We start from the raw sequence: 20,047 nt of genomic DNA, 5'->3' as shown, positions 1-20,047 counted from the left end.
GCACGGGAACAAGAGCTATTTTACAGGCATACTATACACACCCCCTAGATACAAAATTTAAAGGAATATTTGACTTTTATTGTTTCACTTTAAGCATAATTAAAATCACTGCTCCCGAAAAAAAACAGCCATTTTTAAAACTTTTTTTTGCATTGATACATGTGCCCTGGGGAAGGACCCAGGTCCCCAAACACTTTGTATGACAATAACTTGCATATACGCCTTTTAAATTAGCACTTTAGATTTTTCATGTTCAAGTCCCATAGACTTTAACGGTGTTCGGATGTTTGAACAAATTTATTGCCTGTTTGCATGTTCTGATGCGAACCGAACTGGGGGGTGTTCGGCTCATCCCTAGTACTTATGAATGAATGGTTGTGGAATGACTCATTTGAGTTTCCATTATTTCTTATGGGGAAATTCTCTTTGATATAAGAGTGCTTTGGATTACAAGCATGTTTCTGGAACTAATTATGCTCGCAATCCAAGGTTTTACTGTAGTTGGTTATGAAACAATAAATATCAATATCAATCCCTGTGGGCTCATAGTACATAATTCATAATTTCAGCGTGTTTCATTCTGTGACACCATTTATTTTAGGTAGTATAGACACCAAGGTATTATCCCCTCAGCAGGATCGGCCAGTGTTTTCACTTTTTCAAATTGCTTATAAATATTATTGTAGTTAGTTCGGAAGACCACTCCCTGATCATTCCCTTTTTTTATCCTTCAATAATTCAACAGTTTCCAAATTGGATACTTTAAATTGTATATCCTGTAGGGACTTATCTTGATATCCTTTCTCTTTAAATCTATCTATTAATAGATCAGCCTGATGGTCAAAATCCTTTTTATTCCTACAATTGTGACGTAGTCGCATTAATTACCCTTTTTGTATATTATAGTTGCCACGAGAATGCCATTTGATCTGCGCATCCACCTTTATTGTGTACATGGATTGCATAGTAAGAGCAGCTATGGAAGGTATATAAGAAAAAAGTTACGCATCGTGACCCTCAGCTTCTGATGACATGATATTTGATCATATTTGATAACGAAACGCGTCAATGCTAGGAGGCACGGTGCACTATACAGAGCTCTAGGTAGAACGCATGCCAAGACACTTGAGCAGTTGTATGTGCTGGTGCGGTTGCCTGCACAGTAGGGGTTTTGAAAAGTCACTTTCTGTATGCTAAACATGCCTGCAAGTTTTTAATAAAGAATCAAGAAATTTTTATGCTATGTGGAGCCCATTTTCTGTTTTTCTAATTGCCACAAGATTCAGCTTAGGAGTTACGAAATGCGGTAAGGAGGGATCAATGGGAGCTATTTGACACCTCTTGTCATATGACTCTGAGGGTCAACTACATCCGGTGAGTGGGGACCTTCACTTTACTTCCACAAAGTGTTTGTCTGCTTTCCTTTACAGCTGTCACAGGAATTATACTGTCAATTGTGACCCATTCCTCTCTGCCTGTCATATGTTTTCTGAAGAGCCATTCAAACATGGATGGCTCCTCAGAGAGCATCACACCTGTGAACAAGTCCTTATGGCTGTGGAGGTGATCAGAATTACTCTAACTGCTGTGGTGGTGATCGCGAACAAGTCACTCATTGTGGGATTTACCTGGTCGAAGCCTACACTGTAAAGAAAAAAAAATCTTCATATTTATTGTCATAGAACTTATGAACACTATTTGTGTTTTTTTTTTGTTTGTGATTTCGCAATATTTTTTAATTTATGATTTTTTTTTTGCATAATATTAGCAAGCGCTGTTTGTTCAAGGGAACAAGGTTTTTGAGTAACTGTTTAGTTTACTTATTGAATATACATTGTATATGCTTATTTTGCTAGAAAAGATAATTGGCTTGTGCATGTTGTTGGCATATTTTGTAACTATGAATTCTGTTTTTTTTGCAGTGGTATTTGCGGCTTTTCTGTTTAGTAAAGCATTGATACACTACAGAAGTCTAAGTTTCCTTGGCTTCTACCGCAAGAACCTTTAAAAAGATGAAAGCAAAACAGAGGTATCTGTTGGAGCGAGAGCAATAATTCTAGCACTAGACCTCCTCTGTAACTCAGGTAACCTGTAAAGGCTTTTAAAGTGTCACCTATGGAGATTTTTAAGTGCCATAGTTTGTCGCCATTCCACGAGTATGTGCAATTTTAAAGCGTGACATGTTAGGTATCTACCTGTATTTACTCAGTGCAACATCATCTTTTACATTTTTTAAAAACATTGGGGTAAATATTGTGTTTTTTATTGTTTTTCTTTTATTTATTAAAATATGCATAACCACTGCCCAAATACCGTGTGACATAAAACATTTGTTGTTAAAATTTGATAGTGCTTCCTCTATACAATCTTCTATAGATACACCAAAAGTTGTTTGAGTTCATATACAGAAGTACCTAAACAGTCTATTCAATTTAAATTGACTTTGTCTTTCATACTACAGAGTTTTCAGTAAATCTAAAAGATTGTTCACTAGATTGCAACATGTATGATATGTATGACCTCGGGGGGGGCGGGGGGGGGGGGGGGGGGTCTGAATTTAGGAAAATGTACTAACCACAGTTACCAACTACATTGTACATACCTGTAAATACTGCACATTTTAGTGTGGTGTATTAAAACAATCCTACTTACTTTGTCTTTTGTGTGGTTTCCAAGAAAGCGCATCTTGCCACAGGCATCCCCCTGCTGCCCTACATAAGCTGTCAGTAGGGGAAACTCAAGTGGTTTAACATGCAAAACTTTGGAATTTAGATACACCACAGAACATAATTTGGCATGTGAAATATAACTAGATCTTTATTAGGGTGGCCACAGATAAGCTTTAAGCATATACAACTAGTATATTAAGCCTTTCCTAAAGGAAGTTATCATCTATTGAAAAAAAAAAAAAATGTTTAACCACCACTGTAATAAATATTGCCACAGTCCATCAGGGCTTATTTAAAGTAACAATATCATGTGTACACTGAAAAAGAAATGCACGCTTTGACTTGGCACTAGGATAAAAGATTAAGTCAATCGCACCAATGGATCTTCAAAATCAAGCTCTATTTAGTCAAAATACAACAGCATTCCAGTCATTAAGCAATCTTTTTTTCAAGAAGTTTAAACAGTTCTTGTTAAATGCAAGGTTATTACAAAGTATACAACTGTGCAGTTGCCTCACAATTTCAGTTAAAGCAGGTTTTCTCTTACTGCTAGACAGTTAACATACAAGTGCAGCTTACCAATTCTTAGATGTGGTGGCTGAATTTGTTTTTATTTTTTAGGCTTTTTGCTTTATTTTCACCTGGCGATCCAGCCAGTAAGCATTTTTCAACTTACTTTAACAGACCTGTTCAGACAAAAAATGCAAACAACTGTTTGTTGGCCGACAATTCTTTGCCGTTTGTATGCAATACAATACAATGCAATACAAGTTCACGGCCAACGCCCGTCGGACAAAAGTCCTACGCTTTGTCCGCTGAAAATCTGGTTGTGTGTACCAGGCTTTACTCGCTGGATCACCAAATGAAATCAAAAAAAGGATTGGTAAGCTGCAATATATTTTTAGGCCAATATGTATTCTGGTACATGTTTTTGGTCCAAAAAATCACAATAAGCACCCGCTCACCCCTGGTCCTGACGCGCATGCCCGGCGTGCGCGATCACCCGCGATCGCTCGTTACAGAGGTCCTGTCAGGGGAGAAATGACTGTTCGCTGTTCATACAATGTATGAACAGCGATTAGTCATTTCCCCTAGTCAGTCCCACTCCCCCTTCAGTTAGAACACACACAGGGAACATAATTAACCCTTTCCTCGCCCCCTAGTGTTAACCCCTCCCCTGCCAGTGGCATTTTTATAGTAATCAATGCATTTTTATAGCACTGATCGCCTATAAAAATGCCATTGGTCCCAAAAATGTGTCAAAAGTATCAGATGTGTCCGCCATAAGGTCGCAGTACTGATAAAAATCGCTGATCGCTGCCATTACTAGTAAAAAAAAATATTAATAAAAATGCCATAAAACTATGCCCTATTTGGTAGACGCTATAACTTTTGCGCAAACCAATCAATAAATGCTTTTTGCAATTTTTTTATGAAAAATATGTAGAAGAATACGTATTGGCCTAAACTGAGGAAAAAAATATTTTTTTATATATATTTTTGGGGATATTTATTACAGCAAAAAGTACAAAAATATTAATTTTTCTTCAAAATTGTCGCTATATTTTTGTTTATAGCGCAAAAAATAAAAATCACAGAGGCGATCGAATACCACCAAAAGAAAGCTCTATTTGTGGGGAAAAAAAGGACACCAATTTTGTATGGAAGCCATGTCGCACGACCGCGCAATTGTCAGTTAAAGCGACGCATTGCCGAATCGAAAAAAGTGGCTCGGTCATTGACCAGCAATATGGTCCGGGGCTGAAGTGGTAAAAGTGTCTACAACTTATGGTATATATTTATGGATTTTTTTTATACTAGTAATGGCAGCGATCAGCGACTTATAGCGGGACTGCAATATTGTGGCGACCAATTGGACACTAACTGCCACTTTGCCACTTTGTGGGAGCCAGTGACACTAATACAGTGAGTGGTACTAATGACACTGGCTGGGAAGGGGTTAAACATCTAGGGCAATCAAAGGGTTAACTGTGTGCCTAGCCTGTGTTTTTGTATACTGTGTTAGGTGCTTTTACTAGGGGAAGAGGTGGATTTTATTTCCTGCTTTGCAGGGACACAAAATCCATCCCTTCGTTTCTGTCAGAATAGTGATGTGCCCTGTTTACATAGATAGATCTCAGTTCTGTGTGTTTTACGACCAGCACGTGACAGACGACATCCAGTGCCCGGAACCAGCAGATAGGCTCTTGCTGTGAATAATCATGTAAATAGCAACAAATTCCGCGCCTGATTACCTAAATAATAAACCTAAACAATAATATTACAAAAAGCTGCTCCTCATAAACAATGCTGGATTGTGAACGTTAAAAGTGGAAATAGAGGGCGCTCAATACTAAACACAAAACTTAATTGGTGCTAAAGTGTCAAAAACCAAAGTCAGCAACCTGATCCGTGATTAGATAATTGAATTAACATATGTGAACAATATGTTCTAAAAAAATGATTAATAAATAAAGTCCCAAAATATTGCAGACAGCGCTGCACATTAATGAAAATGTGATTCAAAGTGATCAAATATGAAGAGTCTTTTTTAAAAAACCAAACGAAGAAAAAGAAGAAAATTATCCAAAAATCTTCAATTAGAGTGATCTTCTTAAAAGGGAAGAAAAGGAAGGGTGCCACCACCACATTTATATCTTCAATTCCACCCAAGGTGTAAGTATATAGATTGCTCTTACCAGAGCTTGTTGACCACTTTAATGAAAAAGATGGTCACACAAGCTTATGCAGGATTGTGCCTGCGCACATGAGGATAAGGGAAAACCGATAATAGATCCAGGAGCTCCAGATAGGATATATGTATAAAAGGAAAACCAAAAGAGATGCCAATAGCGTGATAACGTTTAATTAAAAAATAAATTAAAAACATGGAAAACAGCCAAATGGCCTCTTACTTAGAAGGGTGCCCACCCGGCACTGAGGCTGCAGACTTGCTACCGCCAATATGCGGTTCGAATTATCGGCTCAAGGGGAGGAAGCTGCCGCCGTCACACCACCATCGAAACCTCACTGACAACACTCTAGAGCGGGGGGACGTCACGTGACCAGGACCGCCTCCGACGTACGTTTCGTTGTGAGAACGTCTTCAGGGGGGCGCCATGTTTTTAAATTATTTTTTAATTAAACGTTATCACGCTATTGGCATCTCTTTTGGTTTTCCTTTTATACATATATCCTATCTGGAGCTCCTGGATCTATTATCGGTTTTCCCTTATCCTCATGTGCGCAGGCACAATCCTGCATAAGCTTGTGTGACCATCTTTTTCATTAAAGTGGTCAACAAGCTCTGGTAAGAGCAATCTATATACTTACACCTTGGGTGGAATTGAAGATATAAATGTGGTGGTGGCACCCTTCCTTTTCTTCCCTTTTAAGAAGATCACTCTAATTGAAGATTTTTGGATAATTTTCTTCTTTTTCTTCGTTTGGATTTTTAAAAAAGACTCTTCATATTTGATCACTTTGAATCACATTTTCATTAATGTGCAGCGCTGTCTGCAATATTTTGGGACTTTATTTATTAATCATTTTTTTAGAACATATTGTTCACATATGTGAATAATCATAGCAGAAGTGGCTCGCTGGGGGCGAGTGTGCGCCCCCTGTAGGCAGAAGTGCAGAATCATGTATATACTGTAATACTGTATAAGTGATCCTACACAGGAGAGCCGCCCTGTAGCAGTAAATCAAGTGGTTAATACCGCTTTAAAGTAAACCTGTTGCTTTGTTTTCTATTGATAAAACACTGGTCCATTTTAGGCAATACACAACCATTAAGGACAGCTCACTAAGGAGCTGCTTTAGAAAAAAGCCTAGCTGTTGCTATACTGCTGCTTTATATTTAAACCCTCCTTCAGCCTATTTGTGCGCCTGTGATTTTTGCTCCACTTGCATTTGGAGCCTGAAGCAAGCAAAGCCACATTCAGTCTAATAAAAGGTGGGAAGGACTGTCAAAGGAGAAAGGGTTTTTTTCCTATCCAAGACTTTTCTCTAAAGCGTTATGTAGAAAAACATAGCTGGCATCTGGGCACCACATTGGGCTCTGCATTTTATTTATGTAGCCCTTACCACTAAAGGAGCTGCTGGATGTATTGGGTGCTTTGTTCCTATGCCGAAGACACAAAATAGCACCACACACTCTAACACACCTGGCTGGATGAGGAAAATTTGTTACAGATATAAATATACAGTATATACTTCAATGGCTTAAGGTATAAAGACACCAGTAATAGAAAAATTAAGCATAGGCAAGAAATGTACTGTAATAAGGTAAACATTGGAAAAAATATACTGAAAACTGGATAAACAGTAAGATAAATACATTGTAAATGGATACACAGTAGAAGACATGTACTGTACTGCAGAAGCAATAACTGGTATAAAGCACAACCCCTCCCAAACAGTATACCTGGGCAAGACTAACTAGTTCAGCAGTCAATGCTGTACTACTCTGTTGGCCAGCTTGTTGGGGGCCAACACTTACATCAGGTTACTCTGCCTTTAACAAATGATGCAGGCACTAACACTGAGTGAAAATGTCACTGGCTCTCAGGCAGCTCTGTCCCTCTTTTGTAAAAGTGTAATGTGGATTTGGCCAACAGCCTCTTACCAACTTCTTGGGTTAGCAGGTGATCACCCTTTGTATACTGAGTAAAGCACAGCCTGGCTGCGTCTGCAGTGTACGTCCCCCTTGATTAGGCAGGAGGCTCCCCCAATATCCATGGCTCTTTCCAAAGTCCTTAGATGTCTGTCTCTGTGCCTCTCTTCCTCTTAGGTGCAGCGATAGCAGTGTTGCCAGTGGTCAGAATTTTTTACTGGCAGCCATTAAAAACTGACACTTTTCCCCTGCAAGTAAATGCCAGTGACATGAAAAGGTAGCCAATAAAAACTATGGCTGTGACACTCGGTTCGGATGAGATCATCCAAGTGCCTGCTACAGTGTCCTGGGCAGGGACGGGTCTGGTGTGTGATGTCATAGTGCTTGAGCTGAGAAGAGCAGCCGAAACCTTGTGTGCGGGTCGGGAGCATAGCCAGTCGGAAGCAAGACTGTCAGTGCTGTTTGGAATGGAGTGGATTGAAGGGACCACCTGTAGTGGAGACAGACTGTCATGGATCTGCCACTTAAGGGTTAATGGTGCAGACTGATTTCAGTGAGTGACAGCAGGCTGCCCTATTTAAACACCTCAGCAGCACAATGTCATGGATCTGCCACTTAAGGGTTAATGGTGCAGACTGATTTCAGTGATTAACAGCAGGCTGCCCTATTTAAACACCTCAGCAGCACAGTGTCTTTGCTGCCTGATCTGCAGTTCTGACTTTGGATCCCTACCTGAGACCTGTTGTTCTCCTACCTGCCTGAAATCCTGATTGATCTCTGAACCCGGCTTGTCTGACTACTGTACCTCTCCAATCACGACCCGGCTCCGTCCGACCATCCGCCTGCTGGACCTCTCCGTTGCCAGATCCACCTGCTTGTATTACTGACTACCCTTCTGCCATCTCCTTCCTGCCTAACCATTGTGACCCGGCTTGTCTGTTCCTGCTAACCAATATATCTGAACTGTCTCCTGTTGTGCCGCTGTAGTCGCAGCTTCCGTGCGGGTCGCTGACCCATCCTCCGCTCCTGCGTTCAGCATCATCTATCAAGAGGGTTCCGTCCGTCTGCGACTTCTCTTCACCACCTCGGCACTCCTACCCCTCTGTGCTCCGAGTCCGCTGTTCTCATATTCAGTGGCTCGTGAACCAGAGCCATAAGAGGGGCTACCCTGCATCAGACTCTGGTAACCAGGTACGTAACACAGACTGTCACTGTGACTCAGGACGGGACGGGATGCGTTGTGTCGGTTAGGTGTCCTCGTCACTTATGCTGCTACACACTGCTGTCAGTGTCACTGTGAGAGTCAATTTCATGTGTGTGTGCCTGCCCATTCTAATGTCTTGCCCTCCTGAGCCCTGTCCCTGAATATAATAAGAAAATAAGAAATATGTTTTCCGCCTTAATCACTACCTTAAATCACATTGCTTATTGCCTACTTTACTTGTTTGTGACCTAAATACTGAAAAGTGTACTGAAATTTGCACTTAAAACTGTAATTTTGTGGTTGGGGTATTTTGGAAGGGGAATAGTTGACCAAGTATTAGTACAGTCAGTTGAACTATGTTAGTTCAGATTAGACTTGTTTATATTAATTGGCCCCATGTGGCCTTAATTGGGCAGAGCTGGTGTTGTGCCTCCTAATGGTTTGTTCTGTTTTTAGTTGCTGCTTTTTATGCAAAAATGAATAAAAAGTATAAAAAATAAACTGTCATTTTGTAACCTTTGGAAATGGCAGTAAAAACTTAGCTGTGCCAGCAAATTTTGGGTGTTGTGTCAGTAAATTTTTATGTGGTAGCTTGGCAACACTGAGCAGTCTGCCAGCAGCCAAATGTGCACACACTTCTCTCAAAACCAGCCTCTCCTCAGCCTAGAATAAACAGCAGAGAACCGCCTCTCACCTTTGCCCCTGTGCCTTGTGAGATTTTCAGTTTATTTTTGATCAGTTCATAAAGCACCTCAGTCTGTCAGAACTATACCTCCCACAATCCTTGCAGTCCACATCCTGCATGCCATCCTATTGGACAGAGGGAGGGGGAGGCTCAACACTGGATGTACACAGCTTCACAATAGCAGTCTTCTTCCAAGCTATATCTGTTTATAATTCCCCTGTTAATACATGCAAAGGCAGCAGCAGACAAAACTGCAACTTCTCCTCTCAGTCAAGTGCAAGTACTGTACAGTGTGACATTTTTGTAGCAGTATCCTGTGGTTGGTGAAGCAGACAAAATGCTCTTTTGTAAACAGGCCCCTAAAAAGCTTATACTGTACATATAAAGCATGATGTCATGGGCATTTATTTGAGGCCTTTATAAATAGTATCTCTGCTTTGATTTTGGCTATGCACATTAGAAAAAAATGTTGGAAACCAATTCATTTCTATGGACAAAGTGACATTTTATTAGTTAGCATACTATTCATGCATAAGCCCATAGAGGGCTATTTGCCCCTTAGGCCCCATACACACGGTCGTACCGAACCGATGAGAATGAACCGAAGTTCAGTTTCATCGGACCAAACCGACCATGTGTATAGGCCATCGGTCTGTTTTCCTTCGGTCCAAAATTTTAAAACATGCTTCAAAACTGAACCGATGGACCGCTGCCCGATCTGTCCAAACCGATGGTTAGTACAGAAAAGCATCGGTTCGAAACCCGCGCATGCTCAGAATCAAGTCGACGCATGCTTGGAAGCATTGAACTTAGTTTTATTCAGCACGTCGTGTGTTTGACGTCACCGCGTTCTGACCCGATCGTTTTTTGGAACGATGGTGTGTACACACATCAGACCATCAGGCCACTTCAGCAGTGAACCAATGAAAACGGTCCGACGGACCAGTCACATCGGTTTGGTCCAACCGTGTGTTCAAGGCCTCAGACCCATTTTCCCTGTGCTCTCCTGATCTGTTCAGTTCAAATCCTGCACATGCTATATACATTTAATTTCTGGTTATGCACTAGCGTGTTATGGACAAAGCAAGCAAACATATTTATGGGACAACAAGAATTTTAAATGCACCTTAGAGGATTTTACAAAGCAAATCAATACTGTAAACTTATGGTGGTGCGGGTGAGTGATATTTAAACACAGTACAGCCATTTTACGACTCAAGCATAGGAAAATCTTGCAGCAGGGTTGACTAAAATGTAATCTGTCAAAACATGCCACATACTTTTTACCTGAATATCAAACATTTTACCAAAGAGAAACTGAAGGACAAGCATTATCCGTAAAGACAAACCTATTCAAAACAGAAGGATCAAATACTGTATGTCTCAAAGGAAAATATACCCCCTTGCAACTAGACATGTGCAATTAATTTTGTTATGAATAGAAATTCAGACAATTTTTTTGTTATTCAGCGATTCAGATGTATTGAAAATTAACACATTTCAATAAATCATAACTAAACAACAAATTCATTCATATTTATTTGTTTAATTTGGTTGACATGATGTGATAGTTTGGGCTTTTTGTTAATGTTTTAAGTAGGGCTGTGGAAATGAAAGATTAATTCCTCAATTAATCGTACATTTTTTTGATCAATCAAAATTCTTTTGATCGGTTCTAGTGGTGGAACGGATCGTAAATGATCCGTAATCTGAATGGGTCACCATATGCGGATCGGCACACCACGTGACCCACGGTGCTCCGCTGCTGCCTCGGCCATAGGAAAGGCCGTGGCTTCGGCCTATCTCTGGAAGCGGCGGCCATCTTGCCCCACCTGGCGACGACCTAGGTGAGCCTAGCGCGGCGCGCTGACGTCATCACCTGGCCTCAACTGCTCGTGTTCGGCCGGCTTCTCTGGTAAGACTAAGCAAGCACTAATCTTCCTATACAGTGGGGGAGATTTGGACCATATTACAGTGGGGAGATGTCTGTGGATTACAGTGGGAGATGTCTGTGGATTACAGTGGAGAGATGTCTGTGGATATTACAGTGGGGGAGATGTCTGTGGATATTACAGTGGGGGAGAAAATAATTAAATCGCGCTACCCCTTAACCATGTGATGAACTTGGAAAAGTCAACAAATTAAATTACCAGAAAAAAACAAACAAAATTGGTGATTTACAAATATGTGACTGATATCATATAGTATTCTATTACCAATAATAAACCTCACGTGCCCCTGGAAGAAGTAAGATATTACGAAACGGACGTAGGGCGGAGCGGCTTGCTGACGTCACCTCAAGCTCCAAACGATCCCCCAGCAGGACGGGTGTCTGGAATTTGTGTACCGGCCGCAAAACCAGATTTAAGGCATTATTTTTCTGCAACATTGGAAGTGTAATACAACCTTTTTTTAATAAACTTTTTATACATTTAATGCGCTATGTGGAGCTGTCATTGTCTCTTGCATGTTGGGCATTTATGCTGGTGATCTGCAATTACCACTGGATGAGATCCATTGCATTAAAGACCGAGTCTGTCTGGGCTGCATGGTTGGAGTGAGAGCCTTAATTACACCCTTTTAATGATCCCCTGTCATAAGGGATCCTGGCAAGTTGGTAAGGAGACACTTTTATTGTTTGGTGGAGGATTTATCACTTTTTTGGACACGTTTTTTCATCGGATGTTGGATTTTGGCACAGAGCACGGGTGTACAGCATCTATTGATTAAGCACCTATGGACTATATTTTTTGATTCATTCCATTTGATCCTAATATAAACGTTTATTAATTTTCACATTTAATTTTGATGTTAATTTATAATATCACACAGAGTTTGGTTTATGTTCACTGATTGGCATGAGATTGCTTTCATATGGCAACTGAGGTTTATTATTGGTGATACAATACTATATGATATCAGTCACATATTTGTATATCACCAATTTTTTTTTTTTTTCTGGTAATTTAATTTGGTGACTTTCTAATTAAGTTCATCACATGGTTAAGGGGTAGCGCGATTAAATTATTTTCTCTTTATTCTGTTCTTGTACCAATTGTTTACATGATAATCGCAGCTCTCTAATTGGACATATTGTAATTGTGTTACAGCTGTTCTCCCTTGTTTAGCATTTTTAGCGCAGTTTCTTTCCATTTTTCCATTACAGTGGGGGAAATTGTGGATATTACAGCGGGGGTGATTGTGGATATTACAGTGGGGGTGATTGTGAATATTACAGTTGGGGAGATGTCTGTGGATATTACAGTGGGGGAGATTGTGGATATTACAGTGGGGGAGATGCCTGTGAATATTACTGTGGGGAGATGTCTGTGGATATTACAATGGGGGAGATGTCTGTGGATATTAGAGTGGGGGAGATGTCTGTGGATATTACAGTTGGGAGATGTCTGTGGATATTGCAGTGGGGAGATGTCTGTGGATATTACAGTGGGGGTGATTGTGGATATTACAGTGGTGGAGATGTCTGTGGATATTACAGTGGGGAGATGCCTGTGGATATTACAGTGGGGGAGATGTCTGTGGATATTACAGTGGGGACTATATATGGCGGTGATCCGAAACATGTATGTGCGTTATAATTAATCAAAATTAGTCAATTAATCAATTAAAAAAATTAACAGCCCTAGTTTGAAGCATTATAAATAATGTAACAACATAACGAATGATCCAAACTGATTTGGACCTATGTCGTTTTTATTTTGCATTGACATTTTTTTATTATTATAAAAATGCACTACTTACGAAATGGAAACATATTGCAATAAATGAAGTAATAAAAGTAATAAAATGTATAAAAGTGAAATAAGATGATCCCTACTTATTGTGTTTGAGTTGGATGGAGGTGGATCCATCAGAATTTCCAAATCATAAAATATCAAATGAATCTGAAATTAATTTCCTTCCATTCTTTCTTTAGGATGCATGGCATTGCAGTTGAATTTTGTGGGTTGGACTAGCAGGAATGACTCAGAGGGCATAAGTAATCTCCCATAAATAACAAATTAACACATTAAAACGAATATAGACAATCTTCTGAAATAACTTCCAAAAATATGACTAGATTCAGAAAAACAATATACGAAAACAAATCCGAATATACGAAACAAATTCCGAAAACAAATCATTCTACCATACCAAACTGCAAAATGAGAAAATTGGGAATTGTGAACATTAAATCATACTAAATGAAAATGTATTATAGAGAGCAGATAATGCTATCTGATTGTGAAGGACAAAGACACCACAGTATTTAGGCAACACTGTGCAAGTACCATCATGAGCTAATGTGCTCTGTAAACAACAGATCATTTTTAGTAAAGCGGTTATGAATAGCCAGGGAAACATGTAAGAGAGCCTAAAGCTCCACCTTCTGGTTGAAATTGTAAACAGAAAAACAATGAACTCAATTAATTTTCTCCCTTCTGGTCTGTTAAATATATACTTTAGTTAAGGCATCCAAAGACCACAGCAACATTTTAGACGTTTTAGACCTGCGCCTTTTACCATCTGCTATCAGGGTGCTAGTTCAAAGAAGCCCCTCTCTCCTTTTAATTGAAGAGAATGGATGAATGAAAGCTGCGCTCCAGCAAATGCTCTTCCAGGCACATTTATTTAACCATCAACAGTACATCTGCATCCATGATGTCCCCACCCAGGGACCATAGTCTCCTTAACGCATTTCACATGAATGGCTTTATAACGAGCAACAAATGGAATGAATATCATGTGATTAATTAAATTGAGGCAAAACTTATACCTGGTTGAGGACATCATGCATGCAGCTGTACTGTTGACAGTTGATTGAAAATGCCTGGAAGAGCATATATTGGGTGCAGCTTTAATTTATTCATACTTTTCATTGGAAGCATTTTGTTGAATGTTATACTTGGATAAGCGCAAAAACAACTGTTAAACTTTTTCTGAGCTGTCCTGTGTTCTCTATATACTTTTTATGTTATACCAGTCTGTTTAACTCTCCCAGCTTTTACTAGTTCTCCTAGTTGTTATGAGTGGTTGAGTAGCTTAGCAAAAGAAATTTGGCAGCGCAGACACCACTCAGTCTACAGAAAATCGGTATGTTGTCAATCAACAACAAGGCTTAGTAGCTGGGTGCATTTATAGAAAAGCAATAGGTACTTTTCTGTAATTGCAGGATCTGTAAGGGCCCTTTTACACGGGCTGTCCGATCAGGTCTGCCTGAAAAATGATTGGACCCTCTAGCCTCCCCTATGGAGCGGCGGATGTCAGCGGACAAATGTTCGCTGACATCTGCCGCTATCTGATCCAATCCTGCCCGCAATATTCCAGAGGGACGGTGGTCCTATTTTCCATCTGGCTCATCAGCTTGGATTGGATGAAAATAAACAGGCAGTCCGTTTCCATCTAATTTCCCATTAGGGAGAATAGAACTGTGTCCATTTCCACTCTGCAAAGTGGAGTTGACAGGTGGTGACCCCTTTCACGTTCTCTACTAGGGATGAGCTTCGTGTTCGACTCGAACGTATGTTCGACTCGAACATCGTATGTTTGATCGTTCGTCGAATTACGAAAAAAACGGGTCGTTCGTGCAAAATTTGAGTGACGCACCACGGCCCATAATTCAGTGCGTCATTGCGGGCTGATGATTGGCCAAGCATGCACTATGACCCGCATGCTTGGCCAATCACAGCACGCAAAAAACGGAGAGCCATAATTGGCCAAAGCCAGGGTGGCTTTGGCCAATTATGGCTCAGGGGGTTTAGTACACACCCCACACTGCAGGGCGGCCTTGTGTAGTGTGTTGCGGCAGTTAACAGAGAGAGACAGAGAGAGTGTCATTTTTTGCAGGTAGATAGAGCAGGCAGGCAGGCAGGCTAGTCAGTTAATGTTACAGTGTGTAGAGGATATATATACATCCCAGGTGTTGTACATATATTTATACACTGTATAGCTTAGCTAGATCAGTTCTTCCTAATTTACTGGCAGGCAGGTGATTGTGCTATTTAAAGACATTATCACAGGCATACTATAGACACCCAACAGGTACAATATGCAGGAGCAGTGATTTTAATGGTGCTTAAATAAAAAAAATGAAAAATTCCTTTAAATATTGTACCTGCTGGGTGTCTATAGTTTTCCTGTGAAAACATCTTTGAGAACCCGGGTCTTGCCCGAAGGAACATGTATCAATGAAAAAAAAGTTTTAAAAACGGTCGTTTTTTCAGGAGTCCTGCTCCTGAAAAAACGACAGTTTTTTAAACTTTTTTCCATTGATACATGTTCCCTGGGGCAAGACCCGGGTTCTCAAAGCCGTTTTACAACAATAACTTTCATATTAGGCTTTAAAATTAGCACTTTTGAATTTGAATGTTCGAGTCCCATAGACATCAATGGGGTTCTAAATGTTCGCGCGAACGGTCGGTCCGTTCGAATGTTCTGGTGCGAACCGAACGGGGGGGGGGTGTTCGGCTCATCCCTATTCTCTACGATCGATTGGAGTATGGTTCGAGGTCATCTCTTTGCAGCTTATGTCGATTAAGCTTTACTGCGATTTTTTCCACCACATTTGTGAGTAGGCCCTGTATATATTTAAATTTTATTAAAATCTTGTAACGGTAATACACTAGGCTGGTGTGCCTTTGTTTTCTTTTCTCTAGTGGAGTTGACAGGACCTGTCATCTGCCTGTCCAGAGTGGATCAGCGGAGCGATCCCCCACTGAGCAAGCGGAATTCGTTCCAGGGAGGTGCCTGTGTGAAAGGGGCCCTAGGGGATAAAATAAAAACTGAGTGCAACCCCTTAGAGAGAATGCAGGGCTGGACGAGTTGCATGGATAAAGGGAACATAGCCCTATACACAACAAGCATTTAACCCTCACACTGCAGCAAGGGCAGAGGGGGGTATGACAAGGGTTTTTTATTTTCTTTTTGTTTTTTCAAGCTATGCTCTAAACAGTTATATAATATATTATAAAAACATTTTTTTTTAAATTCAACTGATGTATGCATTGAATCTGGCATCAGTCAATTGCAGTCACTGTACAGAAAGGCTAGAGCTGCTAGGGCAGCAGCACAAGGAGCCAATCAGTTAACGTGCTGACAAGAAGCATGCTGATAGGAAGACTAAGCAGAGTAAAGCCTCGTACACACGGCCGAGAATCCCGTCGTAGAAAAAAACTTTGTTTTTCTCGATGGGATTCTTGTCAAGCTTGACGGGATTCTTGTCTAACTTTCCTTGCATACACACTCTTGAGACAAAATCTCGTCATTCTCAAACGTGGTGAGGTACAACACGTACGACGGCACTATAAAGGGGAAGTTCGATTCCACTGGCGCAAACATTGGGGCTGCTTTTGCTAATCTTGTGTTACCGCGTGTATGTAACAGTTTGGTGAGAGACGATTCACGCTTTTCTGTCTTCGTGCTTTCAGATCGTTTTCTGCGGTTCAGTTTGTGCTTGTGGGTTCGTATCTTGTCTTTCAGGGTGTGTAGTCAGGTTGTATTTGTTTTACAGTGCGTTCCTGTCCGCTCGTTTCAGATTTTCAGGTAGTTCTTCATAGTACTTCCTGTCCTTCAGTGCGTTCTGTTTAGTTTGTTCGTTCTGATTAGACGTTTGTTTTCTAGCCATGTTGTGGGTGCGTTCTCATCCTAGAGTTCATGCTATGCAGTCGGTTTGTGTTGGTCTTCTTGTTTTAGACCAAGACGAATCCATGAACAGGGTGAGGACGCATTCATGTACCAATTCTTGGTTGCTCCAGAGGGACCAATTCTCTCACATGCCTCTGCTGCGGGAGATCCAGGAAAATAATCGTGATGATTACAGGAAATTTCTTAGGATGTCTGACCCTGTTTTTCAGCATCTTTTGGCTTTATGTCCCCCTATATCACCAGGCAGGATACCTTTATGTGGGAAGCCATTAGTGCTGAGCAGAGGCTAGTTGCCACGTTATGCTATCTGGCAACTGGGAGAAGCTTGCAGGACTTGAAGTTCACGACAGGCATCTCCCCCCAGGCTCTGGGCCTCATAATCCCAGACACCTGTATTGCCATTATACAAGTCCTGCAGGGGGACTATATGAGGGTAAGTTTTCTCCTTTAAAATCACATTCTATGTATTTAATGTATGCTAATGTATTGTATTTCTTTCATCCTTCCATAATTACCATGATTGCAATATGCTGTCCCTATGTATGCTGTAAGCTTTTAATGCCCATTTTTTGGCCTACATGCATATTCCCCCTCACTAACCTCTCTAGCATGCTCTCCTGGGCCCAAACACACCTAGCCTAGTCTGTTAACAATGTATTTAGTAAGATCCGTTGTAGTGATTTACCCCCCCCCTAAAATGTGTTCTAAAGTATAGTTTCACCTAATTTTTTTTGTGGTCCCAAACTCATCCAGCCCCCCCCTAAAATGTGTTCTAAAGTATAGTTTCACCTCATTTTTTTTGTGGTCCCAAACTCATCTAGCCCCCCCCCCCCTAGATTTTTGCAATGGCCCATTAGAGGGGGTGGGGAATGTGATAATTGGGCCTTACATTTTTGTATTTAAATGCTCCTTAAAATAAATGTTATAATGAATCTGCTTGCAATGTTATGTGCACAAGTAATAATATTTTTTTTCTTGTTTGATTCCACAGCTTCTTTCCACGCCACAGGAATGGCAGACTGTAGCATCGGAGTTTACCACGTGGTGGGACTTCCCCAACTGCGGTGGAGCCATTGATGGGAAGCACGTCCGCATCGTGCCACCACCCCGTTCTGGTTCCTATTATTATAACTACAAGGGGTTTCGTAGCATTGTGCTGATGGCGGCGGTGTCAGCACAGTATGAATTCCTCTATGTGGATGTGGGGAAGAATGGCCGGATGTCAGAAGCGGGAGCCTTCAGTCAGATGGAGTTTGCTCTTCGTCTACAGTGTGATGACCTTGCATTGCCACCGGATGCAGAGAATGTGGAAGGACTCCCGTTCGTTTTTTTGGCAGATGAAGCTATTGGCCTGGGACCGCATCTCATGAGGCCATTCCCCCAGAGGACCCTCACCCCATAGAGGAGGGTGTTCAACTAACAGCTGGCCAGAGCCCGAAGAGTTGTGGAGAATGCCTTTGGGATAATGGCCAGCCGGTTCAGCCTGTTCCTAACTTCAATGCACATGGCGGAATATAAATTAAACTATATCGTTTTTTGTTGTTGTGTTCTCCACAATTACCTACGGAGACGTTCGCCTACTTATATGACCACAGTTGGGCCCGAGGCCGGACTTACCTCAGCAGAAAATACCCTGCCAGGGCTAGAACATGGCCGTCCTGGCTTACCCCCCAAAGTGTCCTTGCAGTCCGGGATAAATATGTGGAATATTTCACGGGTAGGGGGGCCATTCCTATGCCAGCCAATGTATAAAATTATTCTCTTAAAAAAAACCATAAAGAAATCTGGTAAAATTAAATTTTTGATGTCTTGCTTGTGTTTCTTTGAGCTGTCTCCTAGTTTTTCCTAGTGTACCTGTAGTACCAAGTGTATTTTACTTATGAAATAACAACTATTTCACTGGTAAAAAACACCAAAACTAAACACAAAAAAGGTTATAGAAGATTTGTGAAAAAGAAGCCACACTCTGTTGTTGTTTTTTAAATTGTGTACTTTGTGCATATTCACACACATGTAGCCGGATTCACGTAGATCGGCGCATCTTTGTGCCGGCGTAGCGCATCTCATATGCGCTACGCCAACGTAACTCTGAGAGGCAAGTGCAGTATTCACAAAGCACTTGCTCCCAAACTTGCGCCGGCATAACGTAAATTGACCGGCGTAAGCCCGCCTAATTCAAAGTAGGAAGGTAGTGGGCGTGATACATTTAAATTAACCGTGACCCCATGTAAATGAAGGGCTGAACGAATGGCGCATGCGCGCGCATGCTCAGAATCACGTCGCATATACTCCTTAAGATACGAAAGCTCAATGCCTACGACGTGAACGTAACCTACACCCAGCCCCATTCACGTATGACTTATGTAAACAACGTAAAATACAACGCCTGTTCCCTGGTCCATACCCTAACATGACTTACCCCTGCTTTAGGTGGAATAACTTTACGCCGGACGTACGCCTTACGTAAACGGCGTAGACTACTGCAAAGGGCGTAAGTACGTTTGTGAATCGGCGTATCTAGGTCATTTACATATTCAACACATAAATCAATGGAAGCGCCCCTTGCGGCCAGAGTAAATATGCGCCCAAGTTACGACGGCGTAGGAGACTTACGTCGGTCGTATGAAGCCAAAATTCAGGCGTATCTTGTTTGCTGAATAAGGCGCATAGATACGACGGCGCATCCGTGGACTTATGCGGCGTATCAGAAGATACGCCGGCGTAAGTCCTTTCTGAATCCGGCCCATGGTCTTTATAACATTTTTGATGTGTATCAAATTTTATTTTATTTTTTTGCCATAAACTGGCATTTTTTTTTTCTTTAGGAAAATACAAAACTCTCAATAACATACCACGCAATACAACAATGTAAACTCTAGGCAATATCTCAGACATTCTAGTTTTTCAAAAATGTCTACCTGAACTTAATAAGATGAGGTGTTGTCACCCCTGAACAAGCCAAAATTTGAAGATGCACACAGTCTTTTTAGGGTTAAAATGGGTATTTCCCTCCTGATCCCTATTGTCAACATGTGCTATCTGCCATCATGGGTGATCAATGGACATGTTTTGTGGGTGCAACCCCTTCTTTCTTTCACCTACTTGAGTTGTGAGGAAGGGGTTGCACCCACAGAACAAGTACATGGATATCCCGAGATGGCAGATAGCACATGTTGACCCACTGTGTGTGCATCTTCAAATTTTGGCTTGTTTGAAAATGTGCTAAA

Source organism: Rana temporaria, chromosome 3 (genome assembly GCF_905171775.1).
Source record: "Rana temporaria chromosome 3, aRanTem1.1, whole genome shotgun sequence".
NCBI lineage: Eukaryota > Metazoa > Chordata > Amphibia > Anura > Ranidae > Rana > Rana temporaria.
This window is presented reverse-complemented; position numbering follows the sequence as displayed.